Source organism: Schistocerca serialis, chromosome 2 (genome assembly GCF_023864345.2).
Source record: "Schistocerca serialis cubense isolate TAMUIC-IGC-003099 chromosome 2, iqSchSeri2.2, whole genome shotgun sequence".
NCBI classification, from domain to species: Eukaryota; Metazoa; Arthropoda; class Insecta; order Orthoptera; family Acrididae; genus Schistocerca; species Schistocerca serialis.
The window spans coordinates 338,103,955-338,121,828 of record NC_064639.1 but is presented as its reverse complement, the minus strand read 5'-3'; positions in this window follow the sequence as shown (position 1 = coordinate 338,121,828).

Genomic DNA, 17,874 nt, shown 5'->3' with positions numbered 1-17,874 from the left:
GCTCAGAGACTGGGTGTGGTGTTGTCCTTATAATCATCATTTCATCCCCATCGACACGCAAGTCTCCGAAGTGGCGTGAATTCGAAAGACTTGCACCAGGCGAACGGTCTACCGGAAGGGATGCACTAGCCACACGGTATTTCCATTTCGTTTTCGATTTCTTCATATCCCTCGGTATTACTAGTTGAAATGTATCGCAGAACTTGCAAACGCCCTAAAAGCTCCACTGCGTTGAAACAGCGGATGGCAACTCGGTGCAAGCCTTAGAGATCCATCGCTTTTTTTATAGATCAATACTTAAAAAAAAAAAATTGACGCTTCTCGCCAGTTTCAGCTTCCGTCGTAAACTTACAAGCTGTCTGCTAAGAATAGTGTTGTGAAGAGCACTTATCTCGCGTCTGGATTGACGGCGAGCTGCTATTTCCACTCGATGCCGATAAAGATTCCTACGTGAAGCTGGTATCACTGACACACATGCATACATATTAACTCAGCTTACTTATTTTCTTTTACGCGATCAGGCGCTGCAACAAATTTTCTTCTCAATCTTCTTCTATCCATCGCTGCCATCCGCCATACGTCCACATCTAACGCTGAATGTTGCAGGTCTTTAGGGAGGCCATCCCTGTACCTCTTCCTTGGCCTTCCATTGGGTCCCCTACTTCTGGTGATGGAATCAGTAGCTTCCGTAGCCACCTGTCGTCATCCTTCCGAGCGACATGTCCAGCGCACCGTAGTCATTTGCCTCTGACGATTACTGCTGTACTGGGATCTTGGTGCAATTCATCTAACTCAATGGCCATTCACCCGTGTTTGCGTCCGACACTGACAAAGATCTCCCACAGCACTTTTTCTTATATACGAGAGGTTTTTGAAAAGACCTGTTAGCTGTACGTCTCACAGCCATATTCTGAATCTTTTATTATGCATAATAACCGACTACCTTTTACAATCAGTGGGTCCTAAAATTATTACAATGGTTTTTTGCCGCTAGTTAACAATGAACTAGAAGTTGTATTGATTGCAATGGGCAATGTACATTTCCATTGATATTTGTCTGCATCCTCTACACTACCTGCAGCGTTACGGATGTACCAGTCGGATATAAACCTACTTTGCACGGACTTGCCCACAGATCTAATCCCGGTGAGTGTGCCCCTGGCACTGGGCAGGCCCAAGATGTCTTGACTATTCGCTGCAGGTTCCTATTGTTTATTTCCTTATGTCTAAATCCTAATTACTAGAAAAACCTAATCTACGTCAAATCCGGTGCGTTGTCTAATTCGATGTTATTGTACTCCACTGCCCCTGCTCCTGGACGTGGCGGATGTCAACTGTAACTGCACTCGATCTATCCACACCCAGGCGGTATGTGATTGGGGTACTGGGATACATTTTATTATTTGTCGTTAATTACGGTTGTCCCTCAGATATTTCAAGACAACGTTTTGTGATACCTCGTTAGCCAGGTTGTTTAGTACTTGAAATGTATCGTCATGTTGTAGCAGGGCAAAAGTGTCGTGGTTCGGTAGTTGCTGTCTCAGTGCAGCTGCTACATCATTGTATAGGGGTCACTCGTACGCCACATGTTCGGGGGTACCCTCCGGTGCACCAAAACTGCACGAATGGGTACTCTTCTCCCAAACCGACACAGATATTCGGGTGGGACTCATGAACAGTCCTGTTGTTGGCTTAAAAGTATCCCAAACCTACATTTGGTAGGAATTGGAAAGTTCTTCGGCCGGTGTCATCGGCTTTCCATGCTTCCTGCCACAGCTCCTCACCCTTTTTCTTGATTATATCCTTATCCCGAGCCCGAATGCTCTGAATATCCCCGGTTTTCCCGATCTCTTCCTTCTTCGCCCAGAACCATGCTGCCTGTTCCTAATTTGGATATCAAGGGGGCAAAGCTCCATTATTACCAAAAAGGCCCCACCCGGAGACGTCCTGTAGGCCAAAACTGACCTCAATAACAGCCATATATTACCTTAGATTGGATAAGGGTTTGCGTAGCGGAATCTTATTCCGTCTACTCGATGGAACTGGATGATATCCGGGAATATGTTACCGGAGGTCTTCCAGTCGTACACAGGAAGTTGGACGTCACATGGCATGAGGTCAGCGTGACAATAGCGCCGAGTGTGCCTGACCCCCGCAACACGAGGCAGTTTCAAGGACGGTAAAAACAGTGAGGGTCAATCTGCGAACAATTACTTTGCATTTTAGTGTTGTTCTTCATTACAAAATGGTCCGGAAACAACATTTGGACGACTTCACATGAGGAAGAATCATCGGGACACTGGAGGTAGTGTGACGAGTGAAGCCCAGGAGTTTGGTATTTCTCACAGCATTGTTTCACATGCGAGAGGTGGCAACATTTAATGCATCCACGAACACTGTCGAACATGGTCATTTTGGTGGTCCAGGCGTCTACACCGGTCCGTTACTCGAACCTCCTTGTTGCGAGAGGTCGCCTTAACCGCTTCAGCTATTTGTTCACGCCTCCCGGACCTACTCAAACCACCATATGTCACAGTGTCCACGTATTATGTTGGCACACCTTTCGTGAGATTCCCACATAAGGAGAGACAATTGCGGTAAATCCTGGTTAGACTCCGAGTCCGGCACACATTTTCAGAACTCATTTATCAGTTGTGCCGCTGATGTATAATCACATTCGCAATTTGTGAATGCATTTCTCCCCTATAATACGGCTGCAGATCGTCGGCATTGTCTGTCCTTTCGGATATGCACACACGTCAGAACGATACTGTACAGTGCTATTGAGACGCTATGAAATACAGACATAGTCAACCGGTATTCAGTGTAATAATTGTCTTTGAATTAAAGTGTCATTTTCGTTCGTCTCATTGCGTATCTATTTCAGCTACCTTCTGTAGCGCACTGTGGCTGTTCTTTTTATCCGTGGTCAAAGTTTCATCAAGCTGTGTTACTTGGCAATAACGCAACATGTGAAAGTTATTTTCGTCCTTAACTTTTGCGCACTAGTGTATCAGATAAACTCACAAGCAAACTTTGAAGGCACCTTGTTATTAGTCGTGGCACTGGAGTCATTGCCTGGGTAAATATGCTTATATATGGCATGGTGCCTGTCCGCTACAGCCCTCACGCAACGAAAAGAAGCTGGCTGAAAATACCACAATTACGTTAACATTCAGGAAGTCGCCAGGAGTCTGAACACTCCAGGAAACATGTAACTACATACATAGAAGTTTATCACATTACATTCACAATACTGACGCTTTTAGCAAAGCATTAGCACACTGTTACAAACACCAATACGTTTAATACGCTTTTATTAACGTGCGCAAACAGTTCACCTAAAATATAACTGCAACTTAAATTTGTGGACAGAAGAGTTCCATGAACACTACTAATTACGAACACTGCACACCAACTTGCCTGTATACCACTACTTAATCTCCATTAAGAACACAGAGGAAGTGAATACAACGAAGTCTCCGCTCGAAGTGAGCTATACCTCGTTTCCGTGGGAAGTAAGAGAGAATCGTGCAAAGGTGGAGCGTTCTGCTAGGTGAGGACTTCACAAGAAGTGCCGCCCATCTCACAGTGGCCGTGCTTCAACGTGTCCTCCTACATGTACTGTTTATTTATAGTTTTTGATTCTCTTAAATTCTTGTATTCTTGTATCAGTGTGTCTTTTCTCGATCTTAAGATTGTAGTTATCTCTTATAATTTTAATTGTGATTGTTGTATTTCGCCTGTTTTCTGATTTGCTGAGCTCGCATTTGACACGCATTCTTTGCTAGCCATCCTCCCAGAAAGAACTGGTGGGTGTCGATCCTGCTCGTTGACAGCCAACGGAAATAATGTTCTGGCCTTCGGTGATCTGTTCAAATAATATGCGGTATCTTTGGTCTGCAATGTGTTACCCCTCTTTAGCTGCCGCAGCCCAGCACAGGACAAAGAACCCAACGCACAAAACCCAAATGCCTAGCGTCTTTAATTTATTTTTAATAGTTGCACGGGTGGATCATAACGTTACAAGTTTCAGGTGGGTTTGAAGTTACTTTGATGTCACAATGTGCCACTGAAATATTGTCAACATACAGAATAAAATCGCTGTGAATGTAAGTTCCTGTTATTACAACACGGTAAAACAAAAACACCACCGACGTTTCGACCGTCTGTGGTGCCTCTTCAGGGCAACTAAACTGAGGATGGTCTTCCCTTGATACGGTCATATTTCGGTTGTCAGGTGGCTACCGTTATGACATTCTATTATGGATTGCGCAGATTGAAGCTGTGAGGTGGAAGCTGTACGGGGCGTTTATTTATTTATGTAGTCTACAGCAGCATCATCAGGGACGATGAATACTGAGGATGGCTAGAAGCTACCCAGGGTCTGGCTGCCAGCGATGCCAGTCCAACGGCCCCCTTGTTTTCGCCAGCCACCAGCCCTACATGCCCCGCGTTCAACAATCTAAACAAGCGACCATAACAGTAATGTCGTATGGAACCGACACCTCCCTGAAGGAAAATGCTACCTCTGCCAATTCGCTATTGCCCACCAATCGCCTGCTAGAGTAGCGCAGGCAATAGCTTACTGTACAGTGGCCCCCGACCCCCACCGCTACGGACAAATACATTCTTCACTTCATACTAGACGTGGTTAGTCACCAAATAAAGCAGTATATAGACCATCCCTAGAATTTTCATGAAGAGAGGACTGCAGCAAAGACGATAGCAATGTCGGTAATATAGTTGTTTAAGTTTTACAGCGACGCAGCCAAAAAGCAAAAGTTGTTTTATTCCAATTGTCACTGGCCCTGGAAACCTGCGAACGTAGCACCTGTTGGCAGTGTATAGCGAATCGCCAACAATAAAACTTGACAGCCCACCCCGGGACCTTTTGGTGAACGACTATGCTGACAAGTCTTTATGTCATACGATACCAGATTTGATAAAACGGCTTAGATCGCAACATTCGAGGAGCCGCTGTGTATGAGAGGGACTTTGGGGGTATCGCGATTACTGTGCCTCGGGGTGGCATATCGTCTGAGCGTGATGGTGAGGGGGGAGGAGGTGGGAGGGAAGGTGGGAGTAGGGCGGGGGAGGGGGGGCGGCGGCAGGTCCGTGCCGGAGTGGCGCGTCGCGGGCGTCTCCGTAATCCCATCTGTCGCTCGGCCTGCCGGCTGCGAGGGGAGGAAGAAGAACGGGGAAAAAGGGTTAAAACTTGGGGGAGGCCGCTGCCTGCGTAAGGGGAGCGCGCACCGGCTTATAGCGTCTTCTTAAATGGAAAAGATTATCCGAGGCGAGTGTCCGATCAATACCAGTAATGCCCGCGGCCCTTGGCCTCGACGCTTCGCGGCCTGCCTCTCGTTCTGTGTATGACTCGCGTCAAACGGTGGCCGTCTCTTACCGAGGCAGTCCGCCAGCGTATCCAGGCATACGTGCAGCTTTCTGCATTCCTGCGGGGATCCAGGAACAGCAACAGCCGTCCAGGACAACGGCAAGTAGCTGAGAATGTTGGGCTTGATCGTGTTTAGGGACAACAGTCGTTCATCGTTTTCTACCTCACACAATATTTCAGGTGAGCCGACGAGGTGGAAAACGATGACTAACTGCCATTCGAAAATTTGAAGGTAAAGGTAAGGCAAAGGTAAAGGTAAAGTTTAGAATTCCGGCCCTAGACAGGCCGATAGGGTCCGATCGACCGTCGTGCCATCTTCTTCCGGTGGTATCATTCGTTGCAATATAGAGGGGTATGTGGTCAGCTCGCTTCACTCCCGTTTGTTGTCGATTTTCTTGAGCTTGCAACCGCTACTAATCAGTCAAGTAGCTTCACAGCTAGTCTCATGAGGCTATCGTGCATGTATGTGTGTGTGTGAAATCTTATGGGACTTAACTGCTAAGGTCATCAGTCCCTAAGCTTACACACCACTTAAGCTAAATTATCCTAAGGACAAACACACACACCATGCCCGAGGGAGGACTCAAGCCTCCGCCGGGACCAGCCGCACAGTCCATGACTGCAGCGCCTTAGACCGCTCGTATCGTGTATTTAGTTCGCTGGGATAATTTCAAGATTCACCTTATACTCTGTTCTTTACAGTCGATTTTCTTCTTAATTAAGCACATTGGTAACAAAAACTGATCCCCTCTTCCAGGAGACTAACCCGGACAATGATCTCAATTCTGTAAAGAAGAGAGTATATAAAATCCTTCAGGTATGTCGTATTTAGCTGTGGAAACTCTTTGATGACTAGATCCCTAAGAGTGAAAACTTGTGGGTATATTGACTGTTACGTCTTGTGGCACTACAAATGAAGCCAGCCTCGCCACGTGCCGAGACGCGTACGAGACATCTCGCATATGGGCTAATAAGATAGACTCAAAGTAATTACATATTTATTTCTGCTGAATATTGATCTTCTCGTTACAATCAAATTTCTGATGTATTGCATTTTCCTAATAATTTTATTTCTATGTATGTATAATGTTACAGGCAATTGGCCCCTCAAGGAAAAATAAGAATAAACATAGCAAGATGCCGTACATACTGCAGAACCATATCCCAGAATCGTATCTATGTTCAACAACCCTCGCAATCTGCTGAAAATGTTAGCAGTTGCTTCTTCATCAAGAGGTGTCTTGACAGAGAAAACGTCGTTCGTGTCAGTTGTTGCCTACGCAGGACGGGCAACTCCTGAAGAACGAAGGCGTTACCTCCTTCCTAAGTCCCAGCAGGCAGAACTTGACAGTTGATCATCTCAGCAACTGGTAGGAGACGTATTTTTGTGGTCAGGAGCCTACTGAGTGTCCGACATTCCAGCTGGCCGGAGTGGCCGAGCGGTTCTAGGCACTACAGTCTGGAACCTCTCGACCGATACGGTCGCAGGTTCGAATCCTGCCTCGGTCATGGACGTGTGTGATGTCCTTAGGTTAGTTAGGTTTAAGTAGTTCTAAGTTCTAGGGGACTGATGACCTCTGAAGTTAAGTCCCATAGTGCTCAGAGCCATTTGAACCATTTTTTGTACGGCATTCCGAGATCACAAAACTCCAGGTTCAAAAATGGTTCAAATGGCTCTGAGCACTATGGGACTCAACTGCTGAGGTCATTAGTCCCCTAGAATTTAGAACTAGTTAAACCTAACTAACCTAAGGACATCACAAACATCCATGCCCGAGGCAGGATTCGAACCTGCTACCGTAGCGGTCTTGCGGTTCCAGACTGCAGCGCCTTTAACCGCACGGCCACTTCGGCCGGCACAAAACTCCAGGACTCGACCGCTTTAGCTCCATTCTACAAGTTCGAGCACTAGCGTGTGCAGGTTTTGAAGGCGCCAACGGTTACCACATTCGGCTCCAGGTACTTGCCGTCCATAGTCTCGTTACAATTTTGTGTTCATTACTTTGGAGAGAGATGCGTAATGATGCCCGCGATAAAGTGCCACAGTTTCGAGGCGGCGGTGAAAGCAACTGTTTCGAACAGCAGCATTAAAGCAGTCGGCTGGATGTCGCAAGCGACCTTCTACATCGCTGTATTGTGAGAAGACAACACAATCACAACTTTTTGTTGCTTTGAGTGAACTTCCATGAGTGCAGGTCTCTCTGCATTGTACCGGAAGTCTTCCCTCCAAAAAGTCTCTGAAGTGCTTAAATTTATCTCCTAGGGTATCAGCACGCTCTTCGCCAATCTGTAACTATCACTTGTTTAGTAATGTACTAACAACGCCATCTTTGTTTAAGTGTTAGCCTTTCTCTATGGCTACCTGAAGAGAATTCTCGGCTGCACCCGTACAAGCTGTTTCTCGGCATTCTGAAAGTTACTTACTTAACATGTGAATATTTTAACGAAAACGTTTTTAATCGCGTGTTGTAAATCCGTATTAGTTACTTAATGTACCACTTTAGAACTCAATGAAAGCACAGATGTGTACGTTTGACTTACGCCTTAGACACTGAGACCAGGTATCATAATTAATTTTCCCAGGCACAACGAGGAGGCACTCTCATTCGTCTCACTTAAAAGGGCACCATCAGCACCATTCATCATGGATTTTGATAAGTTTTCGGTATATTGTCGCGCCTCGATTGCGGCTTTCCAAGCGACGGCCACAAGCATCCGAGAAAATCGATGTTGCCGTTTTCTGCGTGCCGTCTACAATAAAGCGCCAAAGAAATTGGTATAGGTATGCGTATTCAAATACAGAGATACGCAAACAGGCACAATACAGCGCTCCGGTCGGCACCGCCTATATAAGATAACAAGTGTGTGACGCAGTTATCAGATTGGCTACTGCTGCTACAATGGGAGGTTATCATTTTAGTGAGTTTCAACGTAGTGTTGTAGTCGACGCACAAGCTATGAGACACAGCATCTCAGGAATATGGTAAAACATCAGGTCCCGACATCGCTGTGGCCAGAAAAATATCCTGCAAGAACGGGAGCAAAGACGACTGAAAACTATTGTTCAGCGTGACGTAAGTGAAACCCTTCCGCAAATTGCTGCAGATTTCAATGCTGAGCCATTAACAAATGTCGGCGTGCGAGCCATTCAACGAAACCCCATCGATATGGGCTTTCAGAGCCGGAGGCCCACTCGTGTACCCTTGATGACTGCACGACACAAAGCCTTACGAATCGCCGGTTCCCGTCAACACCTACATTGGACTGTTGATGACTGGAAAGATATTGATTGATCGGATGAGTCTCGTTTCAAATTCTATCGAGCGATTGGACACGTACGGCTGTGGAGACAACCTCCTGAATCCATGGACCCTGCACATCAGCAGGTGACTGTTCAAGCTGGTGGAGGCTCTGTAATGATGTAGGGCGTGTGCAGTTGGAGTGATATGGGACCCCTTATACGTCTAGATACGACTTCGACGGTGACACGTACGTAAGCATCCTGTCTGATAACCTGCATCCATTGACATCCATTGTGCTTTCCGACGGACTAGGGCGATTCCAGCAGGACAATGCGACATCCCACAGGTCCGAATTGCTACGGGGTGGCTCCAGTAGCACTCTGCTGACTTTAAATACTTCCGCTGTTCTCCAAACATCCCAGACATGAACATTATTGAGCATATCTGGGAGGCCGTGCAACGTGATGTTCAGAAGAGATCTCCGCCCCCTCGTACTCTCACGGATTTACGGCCAGCCCTGCAAGATTCATGGTGTCAATTCCATCCAGCACTACTTCTGACACTAGTCTATTCCAGGCCACGTCATGTTGCCGCAGTTCTGCGTGCTCGCAGAGGCTTGTTCTTTTGGACATGTCCGAAAGAACAAATACCATTGTCCGAAAGAGCAGATACCATCTTCATATACATATATATATAAGGCTCACCGGTTGTTTGACCGTCTTCTTCTGTGCAGATGCACAAAAAGTGGCCGAAATCTTACGGGAATCGGCAGTAAAGCCGAAAGTAATGAGAAGAAATGATGACTAACTTAAACCCTCAGCTGCCGACAGGTGTTGTTGATACACCTCGATGTGGACAGCTGAAAAATGTGTGCCCAGACCGGGACTCGAACCCGGGATCTCCTGCTTACATGGCAGACGCTCAATCCAGCTGAGCCACCGAGGACACAGATGAATAGCGCGACTGCAGGGTCTTGTCCCTTGCGCGCTTCCCGTGAGACTCACATTCCCAAATGGTTCAAATGGCTATGAGCACTATGGGACTGAACTGCTGAGGTCATTAGTCCCCTAGAACTTAGAACTAGTTAAACCTAACTAACCTAAGGACATCACAAACATCCATGCCCGAGGCAGGATTCGAACCGGCGACCGTAGCGGTCTTGCGGTTCCAGGCTGCAGCGCCTTTAACCGCACGGCCACTTCGGCCGGCCTCACATTCCCAACTGTCCACAATTCTACATATGTACTGTACCTTATAGACATTTGCCCATCCACTCATTACTCGCGCACGCTTTGGCGATTCCCGTAAGAGTTTGGGCAACCTGTGCGCATTCGCACAGACGAAGGTCAATGGCTGGGTAGCCTTTAACTATATATATGATGACAGTAACTGTTCTCGAAAGAATAGACACTGTTGATGACCGTGCAGCTTTTCCCTGGAATAAATGATTACTAACTGAAACCCTCAGCTGCCCACAGGTGTTGTTGATATACCTCGATGTGGACAGCTGAAAATGTGTGCCCCGACCGGGACTCGAACCCGGGATCTCCTGCTTACATGGCAGACGCTCTATTCATCTGAGCCACCGAGCCATCGCAGATTTATTCCTTTATTATTAGCGGCTTTGCCTTATCTTGCAACAATTGGCTCCCTTGCTGGTAAATCGGCAGCAATCGCAAATGCAGTCATAAACAAGAAACAAGATGATAAAGAGCTCGAAGAACAAAAAAAAAAACATTATTTAAAAATGGAGAAGAAAGCTGGACGTAATTCTTCGTCTATTTCAACTAGAATTGGTGCTAGGATAAAGAAAGCAAAAAGAAAAAAAATTCGAAGAGCTGGTCGAAAAATTTGATGATCCAATATCTAATTTTGACATAGAAACACTGGTTGAAAAGCTAAAAACTGATAATTTTCGTGGCGTTTTTATGATTGATAAGCTGCATGATGAGGTGAAAAATTTTGAATGTGGTATAGTGAATTTAGACACTTGTAACAATGTTGACACACACTGGATTTGCTACTATAAAAACAATGACATAAAGTATGTTTTAGATTCGTTTGGTGGAATTAGCCCTAAACAGTTCGATAGCTACTTGGGAGAAAATGATCTTATCTACAATAGTGAAGGGATACAAAATTTTGATGGATTTATTTGTGGTCATGTGCTTGTTTGTCTTGAAACACTTATGCATAGATTATGAATTCTACAACATTTCAAACATGCCAAGTGAACGTTTTTGGAGACAATCGTAATGGAAAATTAGCAGCAACTGAAGTAGCTAATGTAGAAGCAAGAACAGTAAATTTGCCCAAAGAGATTCAGAAATAAATATGAGCTATTTTTAAAGTGACCAAAACTTACATTGATTATAAAGACAGAAGATTAGTAAATATGAAAGATCAAATAAGTGGTTATGATGATGTTACTAAACAATACTTAGAAAAAGAGTATGTTACAAAACCTGAATACACAAGTATTCTAACACAATTTAACAATTATATCACTAAAAACATCTTGATGAACACATAATGCAGATTAATAAAGATGTTTATAACATAGTAACATGTCATGATCAAAATATAAAAAGAATGCACACAGATATTACATTTGCTTTAGAAAGGTGCAACAGATTAGAAAATATAGTACATGAAAGAGAAATAATTGACCTTACTTTCATGACTAGAAGTGAACAAAAAATGCACAATTTCGAATTTGATTTTAGAATAAAAGGAATTATTGTTGTTGCTAAGAATATAAACAAAGATTTGAAATTTGATGACTCTGAGATCACTAAAAGCTTAGCTGACAAGCTTTATGAAGTAAACAATAGCAATCAATCAATAATTGTACACAAAACAAGTTTTCTAACTGTTAGGTTAAAAGACTGTGTTAAAACTGTTCCAGCTGATGTAAAGATAATTAATTATCTGTGGTGGAATAATTTAATTATTTTTATTCTACATAAATGGAGAATCACAATCACATTTATTGTTTGAAATGTAAAATGTACACTGACACATCTCATCCTCATAGATTGACAGCAAAAACGGACAACAAAGGTTTGAAGGTCTATGTTCACTATGCAAAATGTAAAAGAGGAAGTTCATTAAAAATATTTTGTAGGCGAAGGACGTTTGACAGCTACAGAAGTCTTCAAAGCACATTCTATTTGTGAAAAAATCATTGATAAACTGCATAAGCCAATGAGAAAAAATAAAAAAATGGAAATATAGCTTCTTTCGGTATTGACAATTTATGGAAAGCTGACCTAGTTGAAATAGATTCTGGAAGATGAAAGGAATTTCGAAGATAAATAGAGGATATAAGTATTTATTGACCATCAATGACATCTTTTTTAATTTGCCTGGGCCACCCCAATTAAAGATAAAACAAGCAAGAATGTGGTTGATGACACAGACAAACTGTTCATAGCTAAAAGAAAAAAAATAGCAGACAGGCTATGGGAAAGAATTCTGTAACAAAGATTTTCAAGAGCTCATGAAAAAACGTTACATTAACCACTAGTCAACATTCACAGAGTTGAAAGCATCTGTCATCGAAAGATTCAATAGAAAAGATGCTCTTCAAGGCCGGCCAGTGTGGCTGTGTGGTTCTAGGCGCTTCAGTCTGGAACCACGTGACTGCTACGGTCGCAGGTTCGAATCCTGCCTCTGGCATGGATGTGTGTGATGTCCTTAGGTTAGTTAGGTTTAAGTAGTTCTAACTTCTAGGGGACCGATGACCACAGATGTTAAGTCAGACCCATTTTTTGCTCTTAAAGGAAATTACAAATGGGTCAACTTACTTAAAAATTTAGTTGATGAATAGAACAATATGAGAGATTCCACAATAAAAATGCCACCAAATTAAGTAAATAAAGAAGCTGAATAAAATCTTGTTGAAAACTGTCTATGTGCCAAATTTGCTGGATGCTGAATCTAAATTCAAAATTGGTGACAAAGTGAGAATAGGTAAATTGAAAGTAATTTTTGAGAAAGGATACACTGCCAACGGGTCAATAGGAATTTTTAAAGTTGCATCCATCAAACATTCCAACCCAATTGTGCATAAATTGAAAGATATTGATGGAAATTTGTATCAGCATGAACTACAGAAAACAAAATTTCCTGACATGTACCTGACTGAAAAAATTTTGTGAACAAAAAGAAATAGTGCATATGTTAAGTGGTTAGGATTCGATAATTCACACAACAGTTGGGTAAATAGAGACAAAATCTTCAAACACTTCTGAAGACAAATTTTGCTACAACAATAAAAAACTTTTAGGATGTATTTTTTTCTAAATAAATGGAGCCAATGTCAATTGAAGGAAGCACAAACCAAATCAAAATTTTGTAAACATTGTGACACTGGTGGCTCAATTGAAGTATTTCATTCACATAAGTATTCAAAAGATGGTTATACATCACTGTACAAACAGTGCATGAAGAAGAGTAAAGTGCAAAAGTACAACGAAAATCGAATTTCTTGTGTCTGTAGAAAAAAGTCTCTAAATACTACTCTAAGGCTCATTTGCATAGAAAATCGATTGAAGAACATTCAAAAATATTGCTATCTAGGGTGAAACTGAAACTAAAGCTGAATCTGAATCTGAATATGAATATGAATCTGAAGTTGAAGCCACTGCAAAGCTGAGTACATGTTCAAAAAGTGTAGAATTTGTCAAGAAATTAAAGATTTAAGTTGTTTTATATTCTACCACCATATATTGGTGGACATGTTAGCAGATGTATTCTTGCATACATGAAGAATAGAAGAGTGGTGCTAGCTGATGAAAAGTAGCATTCATCTACAAAAAATGTAGAATTTGTCAAGAAATTAAAGATATAAACTCTTTTTATATTCAGCCATCATATAATGATGGATAAGACAGCAGATGTAAGAAATGTACTTCAGCATACTGGACGAATAAGAGGAGTGCATCAGGTAAAGTAGATTGAGAGTTTATAATCATGCGATATTCACAATCGCAATGTGATGAATTATTCAAAATGATGTCAGCTCATGGCTGACAGTAACTGTTTTTATAACTCGTAGTGATGATATGGTAGCGTATCTACATGATTTTCTAATACATGTCTTTTGTTGACATGTGAACTTAATGCTTTTTTGTTGACTTCAATCGCATATATTTTGTGTTTATCACTTCGAATCAGATTTACCCTTCTACATTGTTCCCAATTGTTAAACAAACAGTCTTTATGGTCTTCCAAGATAATTGTATTTTTTACACACTTCTTGTTCCTCTTATATTTCTTCTCCATCTTATCACTAACCATATAAGCATACATTTTTGCTCTTAAGCCACATAATTCTTCCATAATTTTTCCGTTGCACTCATCTTTCATTTTTCCCAAAGCCTTCTTGTTTACTTGTGGAGGTCCATAAATATTGTCTTTTGGATAATGACTTGTATCAAATAAGTCTATCATTGTCATCTTATGGTTATAGAAACCTTTAATTTGTGTGTTATATATGTAACTGTCTGTATCTTGGTAGCAGAGCTCAATATTTTGTTCATATTTTGGCTTCATTATGTTGTAGCGAAAGTCGTACATCAATTCTTTCGACAAATCAAGTACATTCATTACAACATTTATTGGCTTGTTAAACTCAATTTTTCTCCTATGCATGTCGATAGCTGCAAAATTTTCATGAAATATTGTTTTTCCCTTGAAGTGTGGATTAGCCACTAATTTATCACACATTTTCGCGTTTGAAACTAACTGTATGTCAACACGATTTCTTATATTCTCCATCGTCTTGCCGAAAACAGAAATATTCATCAGCTTGTAGAAGTCTTTCTTAAAATCGTTTATAGCTTTAGTTCTCATCTGTGTATTCAGATCTACATATTTTCTTCAATCAAGCAGATTGCTCAAATTTTGACATTTTATGTATTTTTTGTATCATCATCCCATGTTTTTATATGCTGCTTAAGGCTTCTGTAATGTACTACATACTTATTCTTGTCATTCAATGGAGTCAAAAATTTGCTTTCATTAGTGTTACATACAGTCTTATTTTCGTTTGCAAGCAACAAATCTTTATTTTAATCAAGCAATTCTTTAGGATATTCAAGATCTACTTCAAAAATGTATCCATACCGAGAAGTGTTTGACATCTCGCGTATTTTTATAGTATGAAAATTTTTTGCTTCATCCTGTTCAAATCCGCCGTAAGACAAATATTGACTCATAGCATAGACATATAAATTGTTCACGTCCAAGTACATAAGATAATATAATGTCTTGTTACCATCAAAATGCTTCATATATTTGTTGTTTTCTTTAACATACCTATTGCAACATTGAGATATTCTTCTGTAACACCGCATGGTAAAAATTACGATTCTCTTCTTTTACGCTTTCCCAACAGTCTATGATTCGTTTCCAGGCAATACTGTCCTCCAGAGGTACAGCGCCACAAATTTCTTCTTCAAATAAAGGCTACGGTCTTTTTTTTTTTTTTTTTTACCAAAGAGTGGCCTCTTTACGTGTACTAATCAGCTGCTTCTCCATCGCGTGTTATTTTGCTACCAAGTTAGCAGATTTACTTCACTTCGCCTAGAACAGGGGTAATCAACCGTTTTTATCTATCACTCACAACTGTATCTCTGTTAGTAATAATATTTTCTAACTGCCCATCTGTTCAGAAGTAATTGTGACTTTACAAAGCAAGGAATTTACTTTACTGTATACAATCTACAGCTCAAACTTACAGCAAGTTAAAGAGTATGCCAAAAGTTATGAAATACTTTATGTCAAAATTTTATGAAAACTTATGTAGGGCCTAAATAGCTTGAATCCCCAAACGCCTACCGTCCACCATGAAAACAGAAACATCCGATAGTGGGGGGAGAGGTCTTTGACTACCACTGGTCTTTATTTTCTTGTTAAACTGATCGACTATCTGTATCTTATACAAATGTCGCTTCAACCTCGGTAGTCTGACGTACTTATCCATTCGACCTGGTACGAAAGATCATAACGTAACAGTAAAATAGTGTACAGTTTCCAAGCTCAGCTTAAATAACAACCCTGATGATGATTCTTTCACCACCAGCATTCGTACTGGCTGTACCTCAAAGCTGAAAGGTGAATTTTTTTTGGGGGGGGGGGGGGAGGGGAAGGAGTGAAAGGGTGAGCAGGAAATATAGAGATTAACTTGCCGACAGTACTGAGTTTGCACAGAGCTCAGACAGACTTGGACGAGCCAGGAACTTCGATGGTACAATTTTTAAGGGAAGATCCAATTCGGGGAATGTTTTGGGAAAATAAAATGAATTCAAATATAAAAGACGGGGTTTGAGTACTCTTTCGGATTAAAAATTAAGTGTATTAACCTATTGCGCCAACTGGCTATATTGTAAACATTGTGATTCGAAAACGCAGAAGGAGCTTCCTCTTCTGTAAACACTTTACGATGAAACTAATTCCGTTGTATAAATAAGGAAACAGACAATTTTAGGTATGGACACTTCTACTTGGAGATATAGCAATTAAAAAGAATCTTGTTCATTTCGTGATAGCTGTAGGATGGAGAACCGAGTCACTTGCAGGGCTGATAAACATTAGAACTCTTTTCTCCATTTACGTACCATCCTCCGTATAACAGCCAAGCTTCCCATGTGATCCCTTCCTTTATCGTTTTTTCTTTCCAGTCCTATTGCATCTCATGCCCGTCACAAAGCTCACAGGCACACACACACACACACACACACACACACACACACACGACAGTTTGGGTCTTGTGCGTGCACAAGACACGTAAACTACAGCAAATGAGCGCGCATAAATTCCATTTCAATCTGCGCGTCGCCGCGCTAACAATTACACAGCGAGGCGCTGTCTGCAACTGCCAGCATTGTCACTGCTAATTTATTAACAGCAGGCGCGGCGAATTTTTCAGTGTGCGGACGGCGAACGCCTGCAGAGGCGGCACGGCGAGCCGTGAATAGCTGAGCAGCGTGTATAATGGAGACGGTGCGGCGGCGTACGTACCGCACCTGTATACTGTAGATTACGGTATCTGCCAGCCAAGAAGCCGCAGACGGGCTGCGCGGCCCATTGTCCGCAGAGCTGGCGCATATTGTCGCGCGGGAAGCCGCACAGCGCCTGCCGGCCAGACCACCGGGGGCTACTGTGCTGAGCTGGGACATGCCTGAGCTCCGGCCTCAGTGTGTGTGCTGTGATTGTGTGTGCGGTATGTGTGCTTGTCTACTGTCCTCCGCCAGTTCCCTCTCCTTACTCTCTCTAGTTGTTTCCTTGAAGTGGAAGTACTCGAAACAGCAAGACCATTACGGTACCGACATGCCTTTTGTTGGACAGTGATTACGAAATTGTCATTGCTCGTAATATAAAAGACACATTGAACCATTATTTCTGTCAGTTAATTTTAGTTTTATTTCCTCCAGACGGTCGAGGTTTTCGGGCTCTCGCTCTGTGGATCATATAGTTGATGCAGCGCTTGCCCCCGGACTCCAACAGCGTGCTGATGTAGTCGACGCCGTAGAGCTGCTACTGCCACAGCTCTCGCGGCAGAGTAGAGACACGATGCGATATAACGCCAGTCCCCGTAGATTAACGGGAGAAAAGACCTGAAAAACTTCCGAAAAGGCGGTCCCCGCATAGTCGTATCTCAATTACAAGTCCGCAGCGTTTCCACTTATGCGAACTCTTATAATTGATGCTTTTTATCATTAATATTGTATTCTTAATTGCCCGGATTTGCAGGAGTTATTAATTCTTCTCTCGTTCGCATAGCACACACCACTGATTGCGAGGAAATATTTTAGTTAATAATTTTTTCTTACGCTGTTGTCTCGTTGCTATGGAATTGTTGTACTGGTATGCAGCGAGATCCAGATATACTCTTTGATTCAGTCTTTGTAAGATTGCGTCGTAATACGAAAATATTTTAATGTTCACTTCTTAACTAATGACGTCAATATTTGCACTTCAGCGAAATAATCTTTCATGAGTAGTCGTTGATTTAGACATTTATCAAACTATTTAATGATGTAGTCCACACCGGGTATTTAACTGATAACGAACAGTTTATTGTTATTTTTTCACTAAACACTTATAACTCCCGCACCACACGCACACGGAATAGCTTAGTTAAGTCAGTCCGATTGAGTTACAGTTTCTTGGCAATTACCACAACTCAACACTTTAGCGTGATTGTTTTATCTCCATGATGTCGTGTAC